This window comes from Lissotriton helveticus, chromosome 5_1 (genome assembly GCF_964261635.1).
Source record: "Lissotriton helveticus chromosome 5_1, aLisHel1.1, whole genome shotgun sequence".
In the NCBI taxonomy this organism is placed as follows: Eukaryota; Metazoa; Chordata; class Amphibia; order Caudata; family Salamandridae; genus Lissotriton; species Lissotriton helveticus.
In genome coordinates this window covers 1647989852-1648008711 of record NC_136065.1, presented here as the reverse complement: position 1 = coordinate 1648008711, position 18860 = coordinate 1647989852, and the positions used below count along the sequence as shown (strand labels likewise).

The window sequence follows — 18860 nt, the reverse complement described above, 5'->3', positions numbered from 1 at the left end:
CTGTCCATCGAATGCATTTGCTGTGATGCCCTCCTGCCACCTCTGTGATGAAATACTGCTGTTGCTCTGGTGTATCTCTGAATGTTTTTTGACCCCATGACGTCTTTTGTATTACCCCTGTGATTGTACCCTGTGATTGATTACCGCTGATTTACTCCTGTTTCTGATATATGACTTGCATGTTACTGCATTGTAGCTGCCCGAGCCGTTTAGAGATACTTCAATGTACTGAGATTCCTGATCCCACTTTGTTGTTGATTTATGAACCACAAGCACTGACCGTTGTACTGTCGCCCTGAATGTACTGTCTTGTTTTTTACTTGTTACAAAAACTCCAATAAACAAAGTTTTCAAAAAAAAAAAAAAAAATGTTTCTAGTCAACATAAGAGTTGCACCATAGCAGCTTATGGTGCTTTCTGCTCAGATTGTGCCTCCAATCCCACATTGATTTTTTTTATTCTTTGCAGTTTAAAAAAACAATTCATGCTCAAAGTTAACTTTTTAAAACCATTCAACCTAATATATTTATTTCTCTAACTTGTGAATGTGGTCCATGTTCTCTTTTCCTCATCCCCATCACGATACTCCTTTTCCCGAAATCAGGTTCACTTCTTTATCCAGCCCACCCATCCAAGGTCACGAAATCTATGAAGCGATTCTGCTTTTTCTCACATTCTCTCTATGTACAAGATACCTTGTATCATTTGAATGGACAGCAGGAGAGTCGGATATTTATGGTTAGTGGGGGTGGGGTTTTGAAGATTAACCTCATTTGCCTAAGAGCCGGGGCATCTGGGAGGAAAAGTATTTTAAGGGGGATGAAGTTCACATCTCCTTGGTGAAATTTCTAGATCCTTATTTCATCCTTTCTGTGGATGCAGACTCAGTCTGAACAGAGGTCATAGTCCTCGCTCTGACTTTCAAAGGAACTTCAAATATGCATGGCTTATTTAGCTTTGCCCGGCAGGGCTTGCCCGGCGGGGTGAGAATGGCATTTGTCAGGCGTTCGTCAGGCGATCCCATAGTTTATGGTTCAATGGTTTTCATGAAGTCTTCTTGATACGATGAAAGCAGGAAAGGGAAGCTTGTCAATAAGCAAACTTAAGACAAGGTGTGACTCCTAGAAAGAATGACTTGGAAACAACATACAGAAACTCACATATAAAAAGGCCCCGATGAGGCTTGAACTCATGACCCCTGGTTTACAAGACCAGTGCTCTGCCACTGAGCTACAAGGCCAGCCTGCCTGCAGTATGTAAATCGCTTCATGTATTCTTACTGCGGTATGAAGATATCTATGATTTTGAGACTCTGTATGGAAATGCAGTTGCATTTGAATGTCTACATGCGTGCACAAATTGAAGAGCATGCTTAAGACACTTTTCTTGGAAGTAGGAAAAACTCCATTTTGATTTGAGAACATAAGAGTATTCACATTTATGACCATACTGATAGCTCTAGTTAGTATGTCCACAATCAGTGACAGATAGAGAACTCACTTATTAGAAGTGATCTGTCTCTGTGGGGCAGACATATGTCAACAGTCATACACTTGAGATGGCTGAAACTTTAGGAGTAAGAGCTGCTTTCTTATCAGTCTATCTATCCAAACTGGTTAGAAGTAACCCTGGGCGTCCGAATCGGCTACGCCAACGGAGTAGGCGTAGTGTTGCCTTCTACGCATTTTGCGTAGACAGCGTAGCCGGCAACACTACGCCCACTCCGTGGGCGTAGCCGATTCGGCCGCCACCCGCCTCCCTCCCGCCCTCCCCTACATACATTATTTAAGCAACTAACCTTAATAAAACAATTTTTAAAGCACTTACCATGTCCGGGGCTCTTCCGGGGCTCCCTCTTGGAATAGCGTCCCTTCCTGGATACCAATGCGCATGCGCGGCCTCCCGCGCATGGGCATTGGTATCCAGGACGACGCTATTCCAAGAGGGAGCCCCGGATGAGCCCCGGACACGGTAAGTGCTTTAAAATTGTTTGATTAAGGGTAGTTGCTTAAATAATGTATGTAGGGGAGAGCGGGAGGGAGGTGCGTATTGGGGCTACGCGGAGTGCGGGAGTGGGCGTAGCTTCTCGCCCACTCCGCGTAGCTCCGCGGAGTCCCACTACGCCCACTACGACCAGGGTTAGTTAGAAGGCCAGGAGTGAGGGAAAGGCAATCCTCTGGACACTTCATGAAAGATCTAATTTCAATTAAGCACAAAACACTTCCCTTAATTTGACATAATTGCCAAAATGGAATAGTCAGTTGGGCCCTTCTAGTGGATTATGGCTGTGTCTTGAAAGAGAGTGTAATTGTACTACGAGACATGCCCACCTTCAAAAGAGTGTCTGATGGCATTCCGACGAAGGTGGGATTCGAACCCACGCGTGCAGAGCACAATGGATTAGCAGTCCATCGCCTTAACCACTCGGCCACCTCGTCTGCCTTAGGTGACTATGTTTCATTTTTTAGGAAATTCTTACGATGTGCTAATTACAAATAATCATAAGTTTCTCCTAGACTGTGTCAGAACTGGCAAATATATGTGGTGTTCAATAGACAGAGCACATGATATAGCAGAATTATCAAATCTGTTCCATTAGGACTGTAGTTTTTAATAGTCATGATAACATGCTAGCATGTGAGTCGATCTTGCACAGTGAATAAGGGAGCAGTGCCAGTATCTACTTGGTCAGCTCTAGATGGCTCAACTGGGGAGGTATGAGAGCAGTGAGCTCCAGTGGCGCAATCGGATAGCGCGCGGTACTTACACAGCAGTACTTGCATTGAGGCATGCCGAGGTTGTGAGTTTGAGCCTCACCTGGAGCAGCTTACTGGGTTTTCATAAACCATTTCACTAAAAGTAAAGTAGCTCTAGTAAAGCTAGAGAGTTTTTACTTCTTTTCAGGATCTGCGTGTCCGACTCTTCCAGGTGCAAATATCACAATCCTATTCGATGCTCCTTATAAACATTCCATGATGTGCCGTCTTGCACAGCATGCAAACACCACATCAGTGCATTTAAAAATACATTTGTAGAATAATAAATATGATGAAAACATTGTTGTCACGGGATAACCATATACTGAGGAGCTGCAAACAGTGCTGTATCAGCTACTTACAGTAAAATTTAACTGAAAGACATATCAAAAGAAGAGCGTCATCATATTAATGTTTCTAGTCAACATAAGAGTTGCACCATAGCAGCTTATGGTGCTTTCTGCTCAGATTGTGCCTCCAATCCCACATTGATTTTTTTTATTCTTTGCAGTTTAAAAAAACAATTCATGCTCAAAGTTAACTTTTTAAAACCATTCAACCTAATATATTTATTTCTCTAACTTGTGAATGTGGTCCATGTTCTCTTTTCCTCATCCCCATCACGATACTCCTTTTCCCGAAATCAGGTTCACTTCTTTATCCAGCCCACCCATCCAAGGTCACCAAATCTATGAAGCGATTCTGCTTTTTCTCACATTCTCTCTATGTACAAGATACCTTGTATCATTTGAATGGACAGCAGGAGAGTCGGATATTTATGGTTAGTGGGGGTGGGGTTTTGAAGATTAACCTCATTTGCCTAAGAGCCGGGGCATCTGGGAGGAAAAGTATTTTAAGGGGGATGAAGTTCACATCTCCTTGGTGAAATTTCTAGATCCTTATTTCATCCTTTCTGTGGATGCAGACTCAGTCTGAACAGAGGTCATAGTCCTCGCTCTGACTTTCAAAGGAACTTCAAATATGCATGGCTTATTTAGCTTTGCCCGGCAGGGCTTGCCCGGCGGGGTGAGAATGGCGTTTGTCAGGCGTTCGGAAGGGGTGAGGCCATAGTTTATGGTTCAATGGTTTTCATGAAGTCTTCTTGATACGATGAAAGCAGGAAAGGGAAGCTTGTCAATAAGCAAACTTAAGACAAGGTGTGACTCCTAGAAAGAATGACTTGGAAACAACATACAGAAACTCACATATAAAAAGGCCCTGATGAGGCTTGAACTCATGACCCCTGGTTTACAAGACCAGTGCTCTGCCACTGAGCTACAAGGCCAGCCTGCCTGCAGTATGTAAATCGCTTCATGTATTCTTACTGCGGTATGAAGATATCTATGATTTTGAGACTCTGTATGGAAATGCAGTTGCATTTGAATGTCTACATGCGTGCACAAATTGAAGAGCATGCTTAAGACACTTTTCTTGGAAGTAGGAAAAACTCCATTTTGATTTGAGAACATAAGAGTATTCACATTTATGACCATACTGATAGCTCTAGTTAGTATGTCCACAATCAGTGACAGATAGAGAACTCACTTATTAGAAGTGATCTGTCTCTGTGGGGCAGACATATGTCAACAGTCATACACTTGAGATGGCTGAAACTTTAGGAGTAAGAGCTGCTTTCTTATCAGTCTATCTATCCAAACTGGTTAGAAGTAACCCTGGGCGTCCGAATCGGCTACGCCCACGGAGTAGGCGTAGTGTTGCCTTCTACGCATTTTGCGTAGACAGCGTAGCCGGCAACACTACGCCCACTCCGTGGGCGTAGCCGATTCGGCCGCCACCCGCCTCCCTCCCGCCCTCCCCTACATACATTATTTAAGCAACTAACCTTAATAAAACAATTTTTAAAGCACTTACCATGTCCGGGGCTCTTCCGGGGCTCCCTCTTGGAATAGCGTCCCTTCCTGGATACCAATGCGCATGCGCGGCCTCCCGCGCATGGGCATTGGTATCCAGGACGACGCTATTCCAAGAGGGAGCCCCGGACGAGCCCCGGACACGGTAAGTGCTTTAAAATTGTTTTATTAAGGGTAGTTGCTTAAATAATGTATGTAGGGGAGAGCGGGAGGGAGGTGCGTAGTGGGGCTACGCGGAGTGCGGGAGTGGGCGTAGCTTCTCGCCCACTCCGCGTAGCTCCGCGGAGCCCCACTACGCCCACTACGACCAGGGTTAGTTAGAAGGCCAGGAGTGAGGGAAAGGCAATCCTCTGGACACTTCATGAAAGATCTAATTTCAATTAAGCACAAAACACTTCCCTTAATTTGACATAATTGCCAAAATGGAATAGTCAGTTGGGCCCTTCTAGTGGATTATGGCTGTGTCTTGAAAGAGAGTGTAATTGTACTACGAGACATGCCCACCTTCAAAAGAGTGTCTGATGGCGTTCCGACGAAGGTGGGATTCGAACCCACGCGTGCAGAGCACAATGGATTAGCAGTCCATCGCCTTAACCACTCGGCCACCTCGTCTGCCTTAGGTGACTATGTTTCATTTTTTAGGAAATTCTTACGATGTGCTAATTACAAATAATCATAAGTTTCTCCTAGACTGTGTCAGAACTGGCAAATATATGTGGTGTTCAATAGACAGAGCACATGATATAGCAGAATTATCAAATCTGTTCCATTAGGACTGTAGTTTTTAATAGTCATGATAACATGCTAGCATGTGAGTCGATCTTGCACAGTGAATAAGGGAGCAGTGCCAGTATCTACTTGGTCAGCTCTAGATGGCTCAACTGGGGAGGTATGAGAACAGTGAGCTCCAGTGGCGCAATCGGTTAGCGCGCGGTACTTATACAGCAGTACTTGCATTGAGGCATGCCGAGGTTGTGAGTTCGAGCCTCACCAGGAGCAGCTTACTGGTTTTTCATAAACCATTTCCCTAAAAGTAAAGATTAAACTCAGGGGAAAGACGGCCCTTGCTAGAGAGTTTTTACTTCTTTTCAGGATCTGCGTGTCCGACTCTTCCAGGTGCAAATATCACAATCCTATTCGATGCTCCTTATAAACATTCCATGATGTGCCGTCTTGCATAGCATGCAAACACCACATCAGTGCATTTAAAAATACATTTGTAGAATAATAAATATGATGAAAACATTGTTGTCACGGGATAACCATATACTGAGGAGCTGCAAACAGTGCTGTATCAGCTACTTACAGTAAAATTTAACTGAAAGACATATCAAAAGAAGAGCGTCATCATATTAATGTTTCTAGTCAACATAAGAGTTGCACCATAGCAGCTTATGGTGCTTTCTGCTCAGATTGTGCCTCCAATCCCACATTGATTTTTTTTATTCTTTGCAGTTTAAAAAAACAATTCATGCTCAAAGTTAACTTTTTAAAACCATTCAACCTAATATATTTATTTCTCTAACTTGTGAATGTGGTCCATGTTCTCTTTTCCTCATCCCCATCACGATACTCCTTTTCCCGAAATCAGGTTCACTTCTTTATCCAGCCCACCCATCCAAGGTCACCAAATCTATGAAGCGATTCTGCTTTTTCTCACATTCTCTCTATGTACAAGATACCTTGTATCATTTGAATGGACAGCAGGAGAGTCGGATATTTATGGTTAGTGGGGGTGGGGTTTTGAAGATTAACCTCATTTGCCTAAGAGCCGGGGCATCTGGGAGGAAAAGTATTTTAAGGGGGATGAAGTTCACATCTCCTTGGTGAAATTTCTAGATCCTTATTTCATCCTTTCTGTGGATGCAGACTCAGTCTGAACAGAGGTCATAGTCCTCGCTCTGACTTTCAAAGGAACTTCAAATATGCATGGCTTATTTAGCTTTGCCCGGCAGGGCTTGCCCGGCGGGGTGAGAATGGCGTTTGTCAGGCGTTCGGAAGGGGTGAGGCCATAGTTTATGGTTCAATGGTTTTCATGAAGTCTTCTTGATACGATGAAAGCAGGAAAGGGAAGCTTGTCAATAAGCAAACTTAAGACAAGGTGTGACTCCTAGAAAGAATGACTTGGAAACAACATACAGAAACTCACATATAAAAAGGCCCTGATGAGGCTTGAACTCATGACCCCTGGTTTACAAGACCAGTGCTCTGCCACTGAGCTACAAGGCCAGCCTGCCTGCAGTATGTAAATCGCTTCATGTATTCTTACTGCGGTATGAAGATATCTATGATTTTGAGACTCTGTATGGAAATGCAGTTGCATTTGAATGTCTACATGCGTGCACAAATTGAAGAGCATGCTTAAGACACTTTTCTTGGAAGTAGGAAAAACTCCATTTTGATTTGAGAACATAAGAGTATTCACATTTATGACCATACTGATAGCTCTAGTTAGTATGTCCACAATCAGTGACAGATAGAGAACTCACTTATTAGAAGTGATCTGTCTCTGTGGGGCAGACATATGTCAACAGTCATACACTTGAGATGGCTGAAACTTTAGGAGTAAGAGCTGCTTTCTTATCAGTCTATCTATCCAAACTGGTTAGAAGTAACCCTGGGCGTCCGAATCGGCTACGCCCACGGAGTAGGCGTAGTGTTGCCTTCTACGCATTTTGCGTAGACAGCGTAGCCGGCAACACTACGCCCACTCCGTGGGCGTAGCCGATTCGGCCGCCACCCGCCTCCCTCCCGCCCTCCCCTACATACATTATTTAAGCAACTAACCTTAATAAAACAATTTTTAAAGCACTTACCATGTCCGGGGCTCTTCCGGGGCTCCCTCTTGGAATAGCGTCCCTTCCTGGATACCAATGCGCATGCACGGCCTCCCGCGCATGGGCATTGGTATCCAGGACGACGCTATTCCAAGAGGGAGCCCCGGACGAGCCCCGGACACGGTAAGTGCTTTAAAATTGTTTTATTAAGGGTAGTTGCTTAAATAATGTATGTAGGGGAGAGCGGGAGGGAGGTGCGTAGTGGGGCTACGCGGAGTGCGGGAGTGGGCGTAGCTTCTCGCCCACTCCGCGTAGCTCCGCGGAGCCCCACTACGCCCACTACGACCAGGGTTAGTTAGAAGGCCAGGAGTGAGGGAAAGGCAATCCTCTGGACACTTCATGAAAGATCTAATTTCAATTAAGCACAAAACACTTCCCTTAATTTGACATAATTGCCAAAATGGAATAGTCAGTTGGGCCCTTCTAGTGGATTATGGCTGTGTCTTGAAAGAGAGTGTAATTGTACTACGAGACATGCCCACCTTCAAAAGAGTGTCTGATGGCGTTCCGACGAAGGTGGGATTCGAACCCACGCGTGCAGAGCACAATGGATTAGCAGTCCATCGCCTTAACCACTCAGCCACCTCGTCTGCCTTAGGTGACTATGTTTCATTTTTTAGGAAATTCTTACGATGTGCTAATTACAAATAATCATAAGTTTCTCCTAGACTGTGTCAGAACTGGCAAATATATGTGGTGTTCAATAGACAGAGCACATGATATAGCAGAATTATCAAATCTGTTCCATTAGGACTGTAGTTTTTAATAGTCATGATAACATGCTAGCATGTGAGTCGATCTTGCACAGTGAATAAGGGAGCAGTGCCAGTATCTACTTGGTCAGCTCTAGATGGCTCAACTGGGGAGGTATGAGAACAGTGAGCTCCAGTGGCGCAATCGGTTAGCGCGCGGTACTTATACAGCAGTACTTGCATTGAGGCATGCCGAGGTTGTGAGTTCGAGCCTCACCAGGAGCAGCTTACTGGTTTTTCATAAACCATTTCACTAAAAGTAAAGATTAAACTCAGGGGAAAGACGGCCCTTGCTAGAGAGTTTTTACTTCTTTTCAGGATCTGCGTGTCCGACTCTTCCAGGTGCAAATATCACAATCCTATTCGATGCTCCTTATAAACATTCCATGATGTGCCGTCTTGCATAGCATGCAAACACCACATCAGTGCATTTAAAAATACATTTGTAGAATAATAAATATGATGAAAACATTGTTGTCACGGGATAACCATATACTGAGGAGCTGCAAACAGTGCTGTATCAGCTACTTACAGTAAAATTTAACTGAAAGACATATCAAAAGAAGAGCGTCATCATATTAATGTTTCTAGTCAACATAAGAGTTGCACCATAGCAGCTTATGGTGCTTTCTGCTCAGATTGTGCCTCCAATCCCACATTGATTTTTTTTATTCTTTGCAGTTTAAAAAAACAATTCATGCTCAAAGTTAACTTTTTAAAACCATTCAACCTAATATATTTATTTCTCTAACTTGTGAATGTGGTCCATGTTCTCTTTTCCTCATCCCCATCACGATACTCCTTTTCCCGAAATCAGGTTCACTTCTTTATCCAGCCCACCCATCCAAGGTCACCAAATCTATGAAGCGATTCTGCTTTTTCTCACATTCTCTCTATGTACAAGATACCTTGTATCATTTGAATGGACAGCAGGAGAGTCGGATATTTATGGTTAGTGGGGGTGGGGTTTTGAAGATTAACCTCATTTGCCTAAGAGCCGGGGCATCTGGGAGGAAAAGTATTTTAAGGGGGATGAAGTTCACATCTCCTTGGTGAAATTTCTAGATCCTTATTTCATCCTTTCTGTGGATGCAGACTCAGTCTGAACAGAGGTCATAGTCCTCGCTCTGACTTTCAAAGGAACTTCAAATATGCATGGCTTATTTAGCTTTGCCCGGCAGGGCTTGCCCGGCGGGGTGAGAATGGCGTTTGTCAGGCGTTCGTCAGGCGATCGGAAGGGGTGAGGCCATAGTTTATGGTTCAATGGTTTTCATGAAGTCTTCTTGATACGATGAAAGCAGGAAAGGGAAGCTTGTCAATAAGCAAACTTAAGACAAGGTGTGACTCCTAGAAAGAATGACTTGGAAACAACATACAGAAACTCACATATAAAAAGGCCCTGATGAGGCTTGAACTCATGACCCCTGGTTTACAAGACCAGTGCTCTGCCACTGAGCTACAAGGCCAGCCTGCCTGCAGTATGTAAATCGCTTCATGTATTCTTACTGCGGTATGAAGATATCTATGATTTTGAGACTCTGTATGGAAATGCAGTTGCATTTGAATGTCTACATGCGTGCACAAATTGAAGAGCATGCTTAAGACACTTTTCTTGGAAGTAGGAAAAACTCCATTTTGATTTGAGAACATAAGAGTATTCACATTTATGACCATACTGATAGCTCTAGTTAGTATGTCCACAATCAGTGACAGATAGAGAACTCACTTATTAGAAGTGATCTGTCTCTGTGGGGCAGACATATGTCAACAGTCATACACTTGAGATGGCTGAAACTTTAGGAGTAAGAGCTGCTTTCTTATCAGTCTATCTATCCAAACTGGTTAGAAGTAACCCTGGGCGTCCGAATCGGCTACGCCCACGGAGTAGGCGTAGTGTTGCCTTCTACGCATTTTGCGTAGACAGCGTAGCCGGCAACACTACGCCCACTCCGTGGGCGTAGCCGATTCGGCCGCCACCCGCCTCCCTCCCGCCCTCCCCTACATACATTATTTAAGCAACTAACCTTAATAAAACAATTTTTAAAGCACTTACCATGTCCGGGGCTCTTCCGGGGCTCCCTCTTGGAATAGCGTCCCTTCCTGGATACCAATGCGCATGCGCGGCCTCCCGCGCATGGGCATTGGTATCCAGGACGACGCTATTCCAAGAGGGAGCCCCGGACGAGCCCCGGACACGGTAAGTGCTTTAAAATTGTTTTATTAAGGGTAGTTGCTTAAATAATGTATGTAGGGGAGAGCGGGAGGGAGGTGCGTAGTGGGGCTACGCGGAGTGCGGGAGTGGGCGTAGCTTCTCGCCCACTCCGCGTAGCTCCGCGGAGCCCCACTACGCCCACTACGACCAGGGTTAGTTAGAAGGCCAGGAGTGAGGGAAAGGCAATCCTCTGGACACTTCATGAAAGATCTAATTTCAATTAAGCACAAAACACTTCCCTTAATTTGACATAATTGCCAAAATGGAATAGTCAGTTGGGCCCTTCTAGTGGATTATGGCTGTGTCTTGAAAGAGAGTGTAATTGTACTACGAGACATGCCCACCTTCAAAAGAGTGTCTGATGGCGTTCCGACGAAGGTGGGATTCGAACCCACGCGTGCAGAGCACAATGGATTAGCAGTCCATCGCCTTAACCACTCGGCCACCTCGTCTGCCTTAGGTGACTATGTGTCATTTTTTAGGAAATTCTTGCGATGTGCTAATTACAAATAATCATAAGTTTCTCCTAGACTGTGTCAGAACTGGCAAATATATGTGGTGTTCAATAGACAGAGCACATGATATAGCAGAATTATCAAATCTGTTCCATTAGGACTGTAGTTTTTAATAGTCATGATAACATGCTAGCATGTGAGTCGATCTTGCACAGTGAATAAGGGAGCAGTGCCAGTATCTACTTGGTCAGCTCTAGATGGCTCAACTGGGGAGGTATGAGAACAGTGAGCTCCAGTGGTGCAATCGGTTAGCGCGCGGTACTTATACAGCAGTACTTGCATTGAGGCATGCCGAGGTTGTGAGTTCGAGCCTCACCTGGAGCAGCTTACTGGTTTTTCATAAACCATTTCACTAAAAGTAAAGATTAAACTCAGGGCAAAGACGACCCTTGCTAGAGAGTTTTTACTTCTTTTCAGGATCTGCGTGTCCGACTCTTCCAGGTGCAAATATCACAATCCTATTCGATGCTCCTTATAAACATTCCATGATGTGCCGTCTTGCATAGCATGCAAACACCACATCAGTGCATTTAAAAATACATTTGTAGAATAATAAATATGATGAAAACATTGTTGTCACGGGATAACCATATACTGAGGAGCTGCAAACAGTGCTGTATCAGCTACTTACAGTAAAATTTAACTGAAAGACATATCAAAAGAAGAGCGTCATCATATTAATGTTTCTAGTCAACATAAGAGTTGCACCATAGCAGCTTATGGTGCTTTCTGCTCAGATTGTGCCTCCAATCCCACATTGATTTTTTTTATTCTTTGCAGTTTAAAAAAACAATTCATGCTCAAAGTTAACTTTTTAAAACCATTCAACCTAATATATTTATTTCTCTAACTTGTGAATGTGGTCCATGTTCTCTTTTCCTCATCCCCATCACGATACTCCTTTTCCCGAAATCAGGTTCACTTCTTTATCCAGCCCACCCATCCAAGGTCACCAAATCTATGAAGCGATTCTGCTTTTTCTCACATTCTCTCTATGTACAAGATACCTTGTATCATTTGAATGGACAGCAGGAGAGTCGGATATTTATGGTTAGTGGGGGTGGGGTTTTGAAGATTAACCTCATTTGCCTAAGAGCCGGGGCATCTGGGAGGAAAAGTATTTTAAGGGGGATGAAGTTCACATCTCCTTGGTGAAATTTCTAGATCCTTATTTCATCCTTTCTGTGGATGCAGACTCAGTCTGAACAGAGGTCATAGTCCTCGCTCTGACTTTCAAAGGAACTTCAAATATGCATGGCTTATTTAGCTTTGCCCGGCGGGGTGAGAATGGCGTTTGTCAGGCGATCGGAAGGGGTGAGGCCATAGTTTATGGTTCAATGGTTTTCATGAAGTCTTCTTGATACGATGAAAGCAGGAAAGGGAAGCTTGTCAATAAGCAAACTTAAGACAAGGTGTGACTCCTAGAAAGAATGACTTGGAAACAACATACAGAAACTCACATATTAAAAGGCCCTGATGAGGCTTGAACTCATGACCCCTGGTTTACAAGACCAGTGCTCTGCCACTGAGCTACAAGGCCAGCCTGCCTGCAGTATGTAAATCGCTTCATGTATTCTTACTGCGGTATGAAGATATCTATGATTTTGAGACTCTGTATGGAAATGCAGTTGCATTTGAATGTCTACATGCGTGCACAAATTGAAGAGCATGCTTAAGACACTTTTCTTGGAAGTAGGAAAAACTCCATTTTGATTTGAGAACATAAGAGTATTCACATTTATGACCATACTGATAGCTCTAGTTAGTATGTCCACAATCAGTGACAGATAGAGAACTCACTTATTAGAAGTGATCTGTCTCTGTGGGGCAGACATATGTCAACAGTCATACACTTGAGATGGCTGAAACTTTAGGAGTAAGAGCTGCTTTCTTATCAGTCTATCTATCCAAACTGGTTAGAAGTAACCCTGGGCGTCCGAATCGGCTATGCCCACGGAGTAGGTGTAGTGTTGCCTTCTACGCATTTTGCGTAGACAGCGTAGCCGGCAACACTACGCCCACTCCGGGTGCGTAGCCGATTCGGCCGCCACCCGCCTCCCTCCCGCCCTCCCCTACATACATTATTTAAGCAACTAACCTTAATAAAACAATTTTTAAAGCACTTACCATGTCCGGGGCTCTTCCGGGGCTCCCTCTTGGAATAGCGTCCCTTCCTGGATACCAATGCGCATGCGCGGCCTCCCGCGCATGGGCATTGGTATCCAGGACGACGCTATTCCAAGAGGGAGCCCCGGACGAGCCCCGGACACGGTAAGTGCTTTAAAATTGTTTTATTAAGGGTAGTTGCTTAAATAATGTATGTAGGGGAGAGCGGGAGGGAGGTGCGTAGTGGGGCTACGCGGAGTGCGGGAGTGGGCGTAGCTTCTCGCCCACTCCGCGTAGCTCCGCGGAGCCCCACTACGCCCACTACGACCAGGGTTAGTTAGAAGGCCAGGAGTGAGGGAAAGGCAATCCTCTGGACACTTCATGAAAGATCTAATTTCAATTAAGCACAAAACACTTCCCTTAATTTGACATAATTGCCAAAATGGAATAGTCAGTTGGGCCCTTCTAGTGGATTATGGCTGTGTCTTGAAAGAGAGTGTAATTGTACTACGAGACATGCCCACCTTCAAAAGAGTGTCTGATGGCGTTCCGACGAAGGTGGGATTCGAACCCACGCGTGCAGAGCCCAATGGATTAGCAGTCCATCGCCTTAACCACTCGGCCACCTCGTCTGCCTTAGGTGACTATGTTTCATTTTTTAGGAAATTCTTACGATGTGCTAATTACAAATAATCATAAGTTTCTCCTAGACTGTGTCAGAACTGGCAAATATATGTGGTGTTCAATAGACAGAGCACATGATATAGCAGAATTATCAAATCTGTTCCATTAGGACTGTAGTTTTTAATAGTCATGATAACATGCTAGCATGTGAGTCGATCTTGCACAGTGAATAAGGGAGCAGTGCCAGTATCTACTTGGTCAGCTCTAGATGGCTCAACTGGGGAGGTATGAGAACAGTGAGCTCCAGTGGCGCAATCGGTTAGCGCGCGGTACTTATACAGCAGTACTTGCATTGAGGCATGCCGAGGTTGTGAGTTCGAGCCTCACCAGGAGCAGCTTACTGGTTTTTCATAAACCATTTCACTAAAAGTAAAGATTAAACTCAGGGGAAAGACGGCCCTTGCTAGAGAGTTTTTACTTCTTTTCAGGATCTGCGTGTCCGACTCTTCCAGGTGCAAATATCACAATCCTATTCGATGCTCCTTATAAACATTCCATGATGTGCCGTCTTGCATAGCATGCAAACACCACATCAGTGCATTTAAAAATACATTTGTAGAATAATAAATATGATGAAAACATTGTTGTCACGGGATAACCATATACTGAGGAGCTGCAAACAGTGCTGTATCAGCTACTTACAGTAAAATTTAACTGAAAGACATATCAAAAGAAGAGCGTCATCATATTAATGTTTCTAGTCAACATAAGAGTTGCACCATAGCAGCTTATGGTGCTTTCTGCTCAGATTGTGCCTCCAATCCCACATTGATTTTTTTTATTCTTTGCAGTTTAAAAAAACAATTCATGCTCAAAGTTAACTTTTTAAAACCATTCAACCTAATATATTTATTTCTCTAACTTGTGAATGTGGTCCATGTTCTCTTTTCCTCATCCCCATCACGATACTCCTTTTCCCGAAATCAGGTTCACTTCTTTATCCAGCCCACCCATCCAAGGTCACCAAATCTATGAAGCGATTCTGCTTTTTCTCACATTCTCTCTATGTACAAGATACCTTGTATCATTTGAATGGACAGCAGGAGAGTCGGATATTTATGGTTAGTGGGGGTGGGGTTTTGAAGATTAACCTCATTTGCCTAAGAGCCGGGGCATCTGGGAGGAAAAGTATTTTAAGGGGGATGAAGTTCACATCTCCTTGGTGAAATTTCTAGATCCTTATTTCATCCTTTCTGTGGATGCAGACTCAGTCTGAACAGAGGTCATAGTCCTCGCTCTGACTTTCAAAGGAACTTCAAATATGCATGGCTTATTTAGCTTTGCCCGGCAGGGCTTGCCCGGCGGGGTGAGAATGGCGTTTGTCAGGCGTTCGTCAGGCGATCGGAAGGGGTGAGGCCATAGTTTATGGTTCAATGGTTTTCATGAAGTCTTCTTGATACGATGAAAGCAGGAAAGGGAAGCTTGTCAATAAGCAAACTTAAGACAAGGTGTGACTCCTAGAAAGAATGACTTGGAAACAACATACAGAAACTCACATATAAAAAGGCCCTGATGAGGCTTGAACTCATGACCCCTGGTTTACAAGACCAGTGCTCTGCCACTGAGCTACAAGGCCAGCCTGCCTGCAGTATGTAAATCGCTTCATGTATTCTTACTGCGGTATGAAGATATCTATGATTTTGAGACTCTGTATGGAAATGCAGTTGCATTTGAATGTCTACATGCGTGCACAAATTGAAGAGCATGCTTAAGACACTTTTCTTGGAAGTAGGAAAAACTCCATTTTGATTTGAGAACATAAGAGTATTCACATTTATGACCATACTGATAGCTCTAGTTAGTATGTCCACAATCAGTGACAGATAGAGAACTCACTTATTAGAAGTGATCTGTCTCTGTGGGGCAGACATATGTCAACAGTCATACACTTGAGATGGCTGAAACTTTAGGAGTAAGAGCTGCTTTCTTATCAGTCTATCTATCCAAACTGGTTAGAAGTAACCCTGGGCGTCCGAATCGGCTACGCCCACGGAGTAGGCGTAGTGTTGCCTTCTACGCATTTTGCGTAGACAGCGTAGCCGGCAACACTACGCCCACTCCGTGGGCGTAGCCGATTCGGCCGCCACCCGCCTCCCTCCCGCCCTCCCCTACATACATTATTTAAGCAACTAACCTTAATAAAACAATTTTTAAAGCACTTACCATGTCCGGGGCTCTTCCGGGGCTCCCTCTTGGAATAGCGTCCCTTCCTGGATACCAATGCGCATGCGCGGCCTCCCGCGCATGGGCATTGGTATCCAGGACGACGCTATTCCAAGAGGGAGCCCCGGACGAGCCCCGGACACGGTAAGTGCTTTAAAATTGTTTTATTAAGGGTAGTTGCTTAAATAATGTATGTAGGGGAGAGCGGGAGGGAGGTGCGTAGTGGGGCTACGCGGAGTGCGGGAGTGGGCGTAGCTTCTCGCCCACTCCGCGTAGCTCCGCGGAGCCCCACTACGCCCACTACGACCAGGGTTAGTTAGAAGGCCAGGAGTGAGGGAAAGGCAATCCTCTGGACACTTCATGAAAGATCTAATTTCAATTAAGCACAAAACACTTCCCTTAATTTGACATAATTGCCAAAATGGAATAGTCAGTTGGGCCCTTCTAGTGGATTATGGCTGTGTCTTGAAAGAGAGTGTAATTGTACTACGAGACATGCCCACCTTCAAAAGAGTGTCTGATGGCGTTCCGACGAAGGTGGGATTCGAACCCACGCGTGCAGAGCACAATGGATTAGCAGTCCATCGCCTTAACCACTCGGCCACCTCGTCTGCCTTAGGTGACTATGTGTCATTTTTTAGGAAATTCTTGCGATGTGCTAATTACAAATAATCATAAGTTTCTCCTAGACTGTGTCAGAACTGGCAAATATATGTGGTGTTCAATAGACAGAGCACATGATATAGCAGAATTATCAAATCTGTTCCATTAGGACTGTAGTTTTTAATAGTCATGATAACATGCTAGCATGTGAGTCGATCTTGCACAGTGAATAAGGGAGCAGTGCCAGTATCTACTTGGTCAGCTCTAGATGGCTCAACTGGGGAGGTATGAGAACAGTGAGCTCCAGTGGTGCAATCGGTTAGCGCGCGGTACTTATACAGCAGTACTTGCATTGAGGCATGCCGAGGTTGTGAGTTCGAGCCTCACCTGGAGCAGCTTAGTGGTTTTTCATAAACCATTTCACTAAAAGTAAAGATTAAACTCAGGGCAAAGACGACCCTTGCTAGAGAGTTTTTACTTCTTTTCAGGATCTGCGTGTCCGACTCTTCCAGGTGCAAATATCACAATCCTATTCGATGCTCCTTATAAACATTCCATGATGTGCCGTCTTGCATAGCATGCAAACACCACATCAGTGCATTTAAAAATACATTTGTAGAATAATAAATATGATGAAAACATTGTTGTCACGGGATAACCATATACTGAGGAGCTGCAAACAGTGCTGTATCAGCTACTTACAGTAAAATTTAACTGAAAGACATATCAAAAGAAGAGCGTCATCATATTAATGTTTCTAGTCAACATAAGAGTTGCACCATAGCAGCTTATGGTGCTTTCTGCTCAGATTGTGCCTCCAATCCCACATTGATTTTTTTTATTCTTTGCAGTTTAAAAAAACAATTCATGCTCAAAGTTAACTTTTTAAAACCATTCAACCTAATATATTTATTTCTCTAACTTGTGAATGTGGTCCATGTTCTCTTTTCCTCATCCCCATCACGATACTCCTTTTCCCGAAATCAGGTTCACTTCTTTATCCAGCCCACCCATCCAAGGTCACCAAATCTATGAAGCGATTCTGCTTTTTCTCACATTCTCTCTATGTACAAGATACCTTGTATCATTTGAATGGACAGCAGGAGAGTCGGATATTTATGGTTAGTGGGGGTGGGGTTTTGAAGATTAACCTCATTTGCCTAAGAGCCGGGGCATCTGGGAGGAAAAGTATTTTAAGGGGGATGAAGTTCACATCTCCTTGGTGAAATTTCTAGATCCTTATTTCATCCTTTCTGTGGATGCAGACTCAGTCTGAACAGAGGTCATAGTCCTCGCTCTGACTTTCAAAGGAACTTCAAATATGCATGGCTTATTTAGCTTTGCCCGGCAGGGCTTGCCCGGCGGGGTGAGAATGGCGTTTGTAAGGCGATCGGAAGGGGTGAGGCTATAGTTTATGGTTCAATGGTTTTCATGAAGTCTTCTTGATACGATGAAAGCAGGAAAGGGAAGCTTGTCAATAAGCAAACTTAAGACAAGGTGTGACTCCTAGAAAGAATGACTTGGAAACAACATACAGAAACTCACATATTAAAAGGCCCTGATGAGGCTTGAACTCATGACCCCTGGTTTACAAGACCAGTGCTCTGCCACTGAGCTACAAGGCCAGCCTGCCTGCAGTATGTAAATCGCTTCATGTATTCTTACTGCGGTATGAAGATATCTATGATTTTGAGACTCTGTATGGAAATGCAGTTGCATTTGAATGTCTACATGCGTGCACAAATTGAAGAGCATGCTTAAGACACTTTTCTTGGAAGTAGGAAAAACTCCATTTTGATTTGAGAACATAAGAGTATTCACATTTATGACCATACTGATAGCTCTAGTTAGTATGTCCACAATCAGTGACAGATAGAGAACTCACTTATTAGAAGTGATCTGTCTCTGTGGGGCAGACATATGTCAACAGTCATACACTTGAGATGGCTGAAACTTTAGGAGTAAGAGCTGCTTTCTTATCAGTCTATCTATCCAAACTGGTTAGAAGTAACCCTGGGCGTCCGAATCGGCTACGCCCACGGAGTAGGTGTAGTGTTGCCTTCTACGCATTTTGCGTAGACAGCGTAGCCGGCAACACTACGCCCACTCCGGGTGCGTAGCCGATTCGGCCTCACCCGCCTCCCTCCCGCCCTCCCCTACATACATTATTTAAGCAACTAACCTTAATAAAACAATTTTTAAAGCACTTACCATGTCCGGGGCTCTTCCGGGGCTCCCTCTTGGAATAGCGTCCCTTCCTGGATACCAATGCGCATGCGCGGCCTCCCGCGCATGGGCATTGGTATCCAGGACGACGCTATTCCAAGAGGGAGCCCCGGACGAGCCCCGGACACGGTAAGT

At 44.3% G+C, this 18860-nt stretch overlaps 19 non-coding genes across 19 annotated transcripts; 6 read left to right on the top strand and 13 right to left on the bottom strand.

Moving 5' to 3' along the window:
* Positions 1 to 1168: 1168 nt before the first annotated feature.
* TRNAT-UGU (transfer RNA threonine (anticodon UGU)) lies at positions 1169 to 1240 on the bottom strand. Its single transcript has one exon. It is a non-coding gene; the product is annotated as a tRNA-Thr (tRNA).
* Positions 1241 to 2356: 1116 nt separating this feature from the next.
* On the bottom strand, positions 2357 to 2438 carry TRNAS-GCU (transfer RNA serine (anticodon GCU)). Its single transcript has one exon. It is a non-coding gene; the product is annotated as a tRNA-Ser (tRNA).
* A 292-nt stretch (positions 2439 to 2730) lies between these two features.
* On the top strand, positions 2731 to 2825 carry TRNAV-UAC (transfer RNA valine (anticodon UAC)). Its single transcript has 2 exons — positions 2731 to 2768; positions 2790 to 2825. It is a non-coding gene; the product is annotated as a tRNA-Val (tRNA).
* Positions 2826 to 3969: 1144 nt separating this feature from the next.
* TRNAT-UGU (transfer RNA threonine (anticodon UGU)) lies at positions 3970 to 4041 on the bottom strand. Its single transcript has one exon. It is a non-coding gene; the product is annotated as a tRNA-Thr (tRNA).
* A 1116-nt stretch (positions 4042 to 5157) lies between these two features.
* Positions 5158 to 5239, bottom strand: TRNAS-GCU (transfer RNA serine (anticodon GCU)). The gene has a single exon. It is a non-coding gene; the product is annotated as a tRNA-Ser (tRNA).
* A 292-nt stretch (positions 5240 to 5531) lies between these two features.
* TRNAI-UAU (transfer RNA isoleucine (anticodon UAU)) lies at positions 5532 to 5626 on the top strand. The gene is made up of 2 exons: positions 5532 to 5569; positions 5591 to 5626. It is a non-coding gene; the product is annotated as a tRNA-Ile (tRNA).
* A 1158-nt stretch (positions 5627 to 6784) lies between these two features.
* Positions 6785 to 6856, bottom strand: TRNAT-UGU (transfer RNA threonine (anticodon UGU)). Its single transcript has one exon. It is a non-coding gene; the product is annotated as a tRNA-Thr (tRNA).
* A 1116-nt stretch (positions 6857 to 7972) lies between these two features.
* Positions 7973 to 8054, bottom strand: TRNAS-GCU (transfer RNA serine (anticodon GCU)). Its single transcript has one exon. It is a non-coding gene; the product is annotated as a tRNA-Ser (tRNA).
* A 292-nt stretch (positions 8055 to 8346) lies between these two features.
* On the top strand, positions 8347 to 8441 carry TRNAI-UAU (transfer RNA isoleucine (anticodon UAU)). The gene is made up of 2 exons: positions 8347 to 8384; positions 8406 to 8441. It is a non-coding gene; the product is annotated as a tRNA-Ile (tRNA).
* Positions 8442 to 9610: 1169 nt separating this feature from the next.
* TRNAT-UGU (transfer RNA threonine (anticodon UGU)) lies at positions 9611 to 9682 on the bottom strand. The gene has a single exon. It is a non-coding gene; the product is annotated as a tRNA-Thr (tRNA).
* Positions 9683 to 10798: 1116 nt separating this feature from the next.
* TRNAS-GCU (transfer RNA serine (anticodon GCU)) lies at positions 10799 to 10880 on the bottom strand. The gene has a single exon. It is a non-coding gene; the product is annotated as a tRNA-Ser (tRNA).
* Positions 10881 to 11172: 292 nt separating this feature from the next.
* Positions 11173 to 11267, top strand: TRNAI-UAU (transfer RNA isoleucine (anticodon UAU)). The gene is made up of 2 exons: positions 11173 to 11210; positions 11232 to 11267. It is a non-coding gene; the product is annotated as a tRNA-Ile (tRNA).
* Positions 11268 to 12411: 1144 nt separating this feature from the next.
* Positions 12412 to 12483, bottom strand: TRNAT-UGU (transfer RNA threonine (anticodon UGU)). Its single transcript has one exon. It is a non-coding gene; the product is annotated as a tRNA-Thr (tRNA).
* A 1116-nt stretch (positions 12484 to 13599) lies between these two features.
* On the bottom strand, positions 13600 to 13681 carry TRNAS-GCU (transfer RNA serine (anticodon GCU)). Its single transcript has one exon. It is a non-coding gene; the product is annotated as a tRNA-Ser (tRNA).
* Positions 13682 to 13973: 292 nt separating this feature from the next.
* TRNAI-UAU (transfer RNA isoleucine (anticodon UAU)) lies at positions 13974 to 14068 on the top strand. Its single transcript has 2 exons — positions 13974 to 14011; positions 14033 to 14068. It is a non-coding gene; the product is annotated as a tRNA-Ile (tRNA).
* A 1169-nt stretch (positions 14069 to 15237) lies between these two features.
* Positions 15238 to 15309, bottom strand: TRNAT-UGU (transfer RNA threonine (anticodon UGU)). Its single transcript has one exon. It is a non-coding gene; the product is annotated as a tRNA-Thr (tRNA).
* Positions 15310 to 16425: 1116 nt separating this feature from the next.
* On the bottom strand, positions 16426 to 16507 carry TRNAS-GCU (transfer RNA serine (anticodon GCU)). Its single transcript has one exon. It is a non-coding gene; the product is annotated as a tRNA-Ser (tRNA).
* Positions 16508 to 16799: 292 nt separating this feature from the next.
* On the top strand, positions 16800 to 16894 carry TRNAI-UAU (transfer RNA isoleucine (anticodon UAU)). The gene is made up of 2 exons: positions 16800 to 16837; positions 16859 to 16894. It is a non-coding gene; the product is annotated as a tRNA-Ile (tRNA).
* A 1158-nt stretch (positions 16895 to 18052) lies between these two features.
* On the bottom strand, positions 18053 to 18124 carry TRNAT-UGU (transfer RNA threonine (anticodon UGU)). Its single transcript has one exon. It is a non-coding gene; the product is annotated as a tRNA-Thr (tRNA).
* Between the last annotated feature and the right edge of the window lie 736 nt (positions 18125 to 18860).